This window comes from Penaeus monodon, chromosome 41 (genome assembly GCF_015228065.2).
Source record: "Penaeus monodon isolate SGIC_2016 chromosome 41, NSTDA_Pmon_1, whole genome shotgun sequence".
NCBI lineage: Eukaryota > Metazoa > Arthropoda > Malacostraca > Decapoda > Penaeidae > Penaeus > Penaeus monodon.
In genome coordinates this window covers 30,044,877-30,052,914 of record NC_051426.1, presented here as the reverse complement: position 1 = coordinate 30,052,914, position 8,038 = coordinate 30,044,877, and the positions used below count along the sequence as shown (strand labels likewise).

Here is an 8,038-nt window from a genome sequence, read left to right as displayed (position 1 = left end):
AATACCTCAAGGAAACCGTTAATTACGTAGCAGCGGCTGTCGAAACATCCACGTTATATAACTGTTATGATGATTACTAGTCGAGTAATGTAAATAAAGTGGTTTCAAATTGTTCTATCTATTAACGCGTTCCTTGTTTCGTATAACTATCGTTATAACTATACATGCTGAATCACTGTGTAATTAAAATAATTTATTTGCTTTGTAGTATTTGTTTCATCAGCAACCATAAAACCATCTATCGTTTTTTGTCAGCATTAATTCATTGCTGTTGTGAAAACGCTCGTTGTACCACAAGGAAAGTAGTTCTTAATCATAATCACTGATACCATAGTGTTATTTTGGATTTTTTTTTTAGATTTTTTGTTATGATATACATTCAGAATTAAATAGATTAATCAAGAATCCTGTATAACTGATTATCCATTTATTGTAACATAAAATCGTAAACTAAAATACTGGAATCCTTGGGCAATAAGCGAAAGTATTCATGAAGATAAACCCTATATAAAAAAATCAACATCACTGCTTCAATGTGAATATTTTGTTTTGTGGCGATTACACTTGAATTGTGAAATTCCAAATTTGGGTTCAGTTTCTTTACATAAACAGTCAGGATGGCCGAGTGGTCCCAGGCGCTGCGTTCAGGTCGCAGTCCGGTCCTCCGGGCATGGGTTCGAATCCCACTCCTGACACTGCCATTATAAAATGTGTGGTATGAAAAGGATGCTTAGCAACCTTAATGTGAAAGTAGACTTTGTAAAAGTAGATTAGGTAATGCGATACGCGAAGGTTCTTTATCAGATTTCAGTGTGATTGTGAATAATTAAAATTAGAATAATGAAAATAGTGAACACAGTTTTTAGCTGGTATAATAATAAGATGTAATTTTTATGCTTTCTATCATTAGAGCTCATTATAAGTAGTCATAATATCAAGTTACCTTGATATTGTTATTAGATCTTATACGTTGTTCTTATTTTCATAACATGTTATTTTATCGTTATCTTGCTATTATTATTTTTACCATCTCACATTATTTATCATTATCCTACGTTGTCATTATCATATTTATCTTTATCTTAGCTATCGGTATCCCAAGTTATTATTATCCCAATTTATCATTATCCTAAGTTATCTTTATCCTAAGTTATCCTTATCATAAGTTATCCATTATCATAAGTTATCATTACCGCAAGTTATCATTACCATAAGCTATTATTTAGTTATTATAAGTTATCATTGCATTATTTATCATTATCATTAGTTATCATCTCACATCGTACTAGTATTATGTTACCATCTCAAATTATTTATTATAAGTTATCATTATCATTATCATTATTTATCTTTACATTATTCATCATTATCATTATTTATCATTATCATGATTTATCATTATCATGATTTATCATTATCATTATATATCATTAGTTATGATGATCACTATTTATCATGATCACTATTTACCATACTCATTATTTATAATGATCATTAGTTATCATGATCATTAGTTATCATGATCATTATTATGATAAACATCTCATTATTATTATGATAAACATTTCATTATTATTATGATAAACATTACTTCATTATTACTTTGATAAGCATTACTTCATTATTACTATGATAAACATTATTTCATTTTTATTATGAAAAATATCACTTTATTATCATTATGACAAACATTATTTCATTATGATAAACATTATTCCATTATTATTTTAAATAGTATTTCATTATTGTTATGACAAACATTATTTCATTATTATGATAAAAAATCATTTCATTCTTATGATAAGCATTATTCATCATCATTATCAAGGGGCTAACGCCGACGGGGGCGCATGGCCGCATCCACCCTTCGCTTCCAGCTACGAGGATCCCTCGAGGCGAGTCTCCAGGCAGGCACACGGCCCATCTCTAATTCCTCGCGACAGTTCTCGTCGAGCTGCCCAAGCCATGATCTCCTAGGACGTCCCACAGGTCTCCTCCACCCAGGGTTGTTTCGCAGAGAGACAACCTGATGGGCAGGGTCGTCCATAGGGAGGCGAGCTAGGTGGCCATATAGCCTGAGTTGGCGATCTCGGATTATGCAAGTAACAGGTCCCATGCCAGTCTCACGGTGTAACCGCCGGTTGGACACGTGGTCCTGCCAACTGTACCCCATGATCTGGCGAAGGGACTTGTTACAAAAGGCATCAAGGCGAGACTCCAAGGCACTGGATAGCGTCCAGGTTTCGCTTCCATAGAGCAAAACTGGAAGTATCAAGGCCTTGAAGACACGCAGCTTGGTCCTTCTGCATAGGTACCGACATCTCCAAACGCTCTTGTTGATCGAGTTCATGGCTCCTGTTGCCAGACCAATCCGTCTACTGACTTCCTGGTCTGACAACCCAGAGATATGGACTACGCTACCAAGGTATGTAAAACTTTCTGTGACTTCAACGTCCTCGCCGCAAGCATGGATCGACTGAACGGGTTCCCCTAACAGGCCCCCAAAGTCCTGAATCTTGGTCTTGGTCCAGGAGACCTCTAGGCCTCGGGACTTCGCCTCATTGCTAAATGCATCAAGAGCCGCCACAAGTGACTCCAAGGACTCAGATAGGATGGCAACATCGTCGGCAAAGTCAAGGTCTGAGACCTTAATATTGCCTAGTGTTGCTCCGCACTGACTTTGGCTAGTAGCTCTGCCCATTATCCAGTCCATACAAGTGTTGAAAAGTGTGGGTGCAAGGACACAGCCTTGCCTCACCCCTGAATTAACAGGGAAGAAATTCGACATACCCCCACCACACTTTACAGCACTTTCAGTACCAGTATAGAGGCTTACTATCAGGCCAATAATCTGTGTCGGAATTCCCCTGAGCCTCAGGATCTCCCATAGCGATTCCCGATGCACCGAGTCAAACGCCTTCTTGAGGTCGATGTAGGCTGCAAGCAACCCACGACCAAACTCACGACGGCGTTCCATAATTACTCGAAGCGCTAGTACACGGTCTATTGTGGACTTGCCAGGAGTAAATCCAGACTGCTCCGGTCTCTGGTGCCTCAGTAGGTGGTTGCGGATCCGTTTTAGAAGAATGTGGGCGAGAACCTTGCCTGGTATGCTGAGCAGTGTAATGCCACCGTAGTTGCTACAGTCCCATCGATCCCCTTTCCCCTTCCAGAGAGGGATGACCACGCCCCTCAGCAGGTCAGGGGGAATGGTACCAGACTGCCAAATGGCAGTCAGGACTGTATGCAGGCCCCGAGCCATAGGTTCACCCCCAGCCTTTAGCAGTTCATCAGGGATATCACATATGCCTTCAGCTTTCCCACTCTTCAGCTTTGAAATCGCCAGCCTAACCTCTGTTAGGGTAGGAGGTTCCTCGCTGATGGGTGGGTCCGGCACAGGCACTGCAACATCGCTTGCATCCAAGCTAACTGTTGGAGGGTCCACCTGGTACAACTATTCAAAATACTCAGCCCAACGTTCACGAACCCCAACATGATCTGAGATGATCCGTCCATCCGCTGATCGGACTGCAGTCATCTGTGAGGAGGGCTTAGGGTTCAGTTTTCTCAGGGCTTGGTAGGCAGGGCGAAGGTCATTTACCAAGAAATGGCCTTCGACCTCCTCAGCAAGATTCCTGATAGACTGTTCCTTGTCCCTTCTCAGCAGTGTCCAAGCCCTACGCACCATGGAACGACGCAAGACTTGATTCCCATTCAGCCGAGCCTTGCGACACACTTCAGTGGCCTCTAATGTCTCCAGGGAGATGGTATTCTGCCTTGTCCTTGGGCGTACGCCAATGGAATCCTGAGCTGCTTCGAGTATTACGCGCTTGAAGGACTCCCACAGAGCAACTGGGTCCGTCAGGTTGCTGGGTTCTGTGAATCGGTCAGAGACTGCCGTGGCGAACCCACGGGCACACTCCTCCTCCCTTAGTCTGTCCAAGTGAAACACCTTAGGGTGGCCACTGGAGGGACGGGGAGTTTTAAAGTGGACCGGCAGGTTAGCCACAAGCAGCCTATGGTCGGTGCCACAGAACTCAGCACTCCGGTAAACCCTGCAGTTCTGAAGGATCCTCCATCGCGTGCTGACAAGAATGTGGTCGATCTCCTTGGCCACATTACCCGTATCGCTGTACCAAGTCCAGCAATGCAGGTTGGAGCGCTGGTACCAGGTGCCAGAGATCCTCATTTTCTGGGACCTAGCAAAGTCCCGGAGAAGGAGGCTATTCTCGCTGCTGGGATCAGCTCCCAAGCCATGGGGGCCGACAGACATCTCGTAGCCAGCTCGGTCACAGCCGGATACTGCATTGAAGTCGCCCAGAACAATGCGAATGTCTCGCCGGGGGCAATCGCCTGCCACAGATGCGAGTTTGGCGTAGAACGCCTCTTTCACATCGGTTTTATATACATCGGTAGGAGCGTATACAGCAATAAGAGACAAGAAGCCAAAAGCATGCTTCAGTCTCAATGCCATGATACGCTCATCAACCGGTGTCACCTCGACTACCGCGGGCTGAAGACGACTGGAGATGGCTATGGCTACACCCTGGAGGTGGTGACCATCGCTACGGCCCGACCAGTAGTAGGTGTAACCACCCACACTGATCGTGCCACTACCAGGTCTTCTCACCTCTGAGAGGGCAGCCACCTCAACTCCCAGTCGCTTCAATTCCCGCGATAGCAGAGGTAACCGCTCATCCTGCCGCAAGGACCGGATGTTCCAAGCGCCTACCTGGAAAGCACGCCTGAGGTTAAGCCTCGGGTGGTCACTCCGGGTGCACGCCACCTCTGCCGCCCCGCCAACACAGCCCCAAATAAAGGGGGTCGGCAGGCTGTGGGACCGCCTATCCACCTGTGGGGTTCCCGAGGGCTTTCCCCCACAAGCTTCATGGTGGGTTGGCGCCTGCCGGGGCGCAGGCGGGACGAGTAACTCTCGTTCCAATCCTGCACCCCGACATTTGCCCTCCCAGCGGGACCCACAGCCCGCCTTACTTGCTGGGTGGGAGGGACAACACCCCTCCCCCCAGCATTTCCATTTACTTTGGACGTTGCCAGAGGGTCATTCTGGGGGGAGGAGGACTGGCAAGGCCCACCTCCCCCGAGCCGCCCCATTACCCCAGGGTGGCTAGGGGGCAGGAGTTGGTACGAAGCCAGAGCGTGTCCACACGCCGGTGGGCCATAACTCCGTACCTCTGGGGCCTCCTGCTGCTCCGAGATCCCCCACAGATTTAGCCTGGGACCGCAAGGTACCCAGTTACCCATGGGTGGCCACGAGGAGGCACTGCAGAAATCTTGATGATGGAGAGGCTGTGACCTGGCAGGGGAGACTTATGCAGAAGTTGCTCCCTTTTTCGCACTGGGCTAGCCAGGGTGGAAGCTGCAAGCGAGAAGGCATGCAAGCACTTAACACTATCTAGGCTACCACACCATCGCTTCACATCACCATGCGCGTGAAGCACCCACCCATCATTATTATGATGATGAATATCATCATTGACATGATGATGAATATCATCATTGCCATGATGATGATAAACATTATTATGATAAACATATTACAATGATGAATACCATCATTGCCATGATGATAACCATCATTATTATAAAATGTATTATTTTAGATGCATATCAAATTGCTCTTCAAAACATTTTTTTGTGAAATTACATTTTAGACACATTCATACTACACATCATACTAAATAATAATTACATGCAATATTCAAAAATTCTTTGTGATTGATAATCTAATTATTGTTAAATAACAGCGCAAACTAATGTATTGGAGACTGGGGAGATATGAATTTTTATGCCCTATGTTCATGAAGAGTTTTTTTTTCTGTGTTCTGCGTTCCTATTACTTGTCATCAATTAATTTATTATTAACATTATCTTTTATTTATTAACATAATTTCTATCAATTGATCATTAACATTATTATTTATTTGTTTATCGTCATCATTATAACTATACAAGCACAATCAATATCTAAGTCAAATCACTTATTCGCTGAATAATTAATGAAGAATTAAAATATACGATTTTTTTGACAAACATTACATCAAAGACCTTCATTTAATAGTCAAGCCTTCACTTTAAGTGACCATTATATCAAGTTGCCAGTGCTTCTCGTTACGTTGTTCTCGTTATCATTGTCTTTCATTGACATTCGTTATCATGACCATAGTGTTGTAATAATCATTATTTAACCCTTATTACTATCTGTCATTACAACATCTTTATTATCGTTATCATTATTATCGTTATCATTATTATTGATATTATTATTATTATTATTATTATTATTATTATTATTATAATTATTATTATTATTATTATTATTATTATTATTATTATTATTATTATTATTATTATTATCATTATTATTATTATTATTATTAAGATTAGCTTTACCGTTATTGTTGTTATTATGATTTAACATTTATCATATATTATCATTATCCTCATTTTTGTTTATGTTTTCCGTCACCATTAGCATTATGATGAATTATCTGGACAATTTCTGTTTCTTTCAGAGGCATGAAGATATTAACGCCTTCTAACGTTTCTAATGTCACCATTAATTTATTGCTGTTGTGAAAACGCTCGTTGTACCATCATTATTATTTACATTATTGCTGATATAGTCCACCATGATTTTAGATATACATTAAATTGCCCTTCAAAACTAAATACTTTTAGTGAAAGTAAATCTTAATCACAATCACTGATACCACTGTGTTATTTTGGAATATCAGAGATTTTTTTGCAATCACATAAATTCAAAATTCAATAGAATTATTAAGAATCCTGTAATTGATCATCTATTTATTGTAACATAACAGCGTAAACTATTAGACTGGGATCCTTGGGCGATAGGCGTACTATAATTAGAAATTTTATCATTCCTGCATCTATGTGTAGATATTTGTTTTGTGACGACTACACTGGAATTGTAAAATTCCAAATTTGGGTTCAATTTCTTCATATAATCAGTCAGGATGGCCGAGCGGTCCAAGGCGCTGCGTTCAGGTCGCAGTCCGGTCTTCCGGGCGTGGGTTCGAATCCCACTCCTGACACTGCCTTTATAATATGTGTAGTATGAAAAGGATGCTTAGTATCCTTAATGTGAAAGAAGATTTTGTAAAAATAGATTAGTTAATCTGATAAACGAAAGTTCTTTATCAGATTTCAGTGTGACTGTGAATAATTATGATTAGATTAATAAAAACACATTTTTATTGCTGATAAAATGACAAGATGTAATACTATCATTAAATCTCATTATAAGTAGTCCTGATATCAAGTTACATTGATATTGTTATTAGATCTTATACGTTGTTCTCATTTTCATAACATGTTATTTTATCGTAATGGTATCTTGCTATTATTATTTTACCATCTCACATTATTTATCATTATCCTAAGTTACCATCATCATAAGTTATCATTATCTTAAGCTATCATTATCATATGTTATCATGATCATTATTTATCATTATCATTAATTATCAATATCATTAGTAATCATTATCGTCTCTTCCCATTTATCATCCTACCATCTCATATTAGTTATCATTATCATTATTTATCATAATCGTAAGTTATCATTATTCCAAGTTATCATAATCGTAAGTTATCATTATCATAAATTATCATTATTATTGTTTATTGTTATAGCTGTCATGAATTATCATTTTTATCACTATTTATATCAATATTCATCATCTTGCTATAATTATCTTATCATCTCTCATTATTTATCATTACCATAAGTTATCATTATAAGTTATAATTATCATAAGTTATCATTATTACTATTTTTATCACTATTTATCATTATCACTATTCATCTTTTTCAGTATTTATTATTATCACTATTTATCATTATCACTATTTATCATTATCACTATTTATCATTATCACTATTTAACATTATCACTATTTATCATTATCACTGTCATTTATCAATTATCATTATCCTATTATATTATCACTATTATCATATCACTATTATCATTATCACTATTTATCATATCAC

General features: G+C 39.6%; 2 non-coding genes across 2 annotated transcripts; both read left to right on the top strand.

Moving 5' to 3' along the window:
• The first annotated feature begins 611 nt into the window (after nt 1-611).
• Nucleotides 612-695, top strand: Trnal-cag. Its single transcript has one exon. It is a non-coding gene; the product is annotated as a tRNA-Leu (tRNA).
• A 6,297-nt stretch (nt 696-6,992) lies between these two features.
• On the top strand, nt 6,993-7,076 carry Trnal-cag. The gene has a single exon. It is a non-coding gene; the product is annotated as a tRNA-Leu (tRNA).
• The last annotated feature ends 962 nt before the right edge of the window (nt 7,077-8,038 follow it).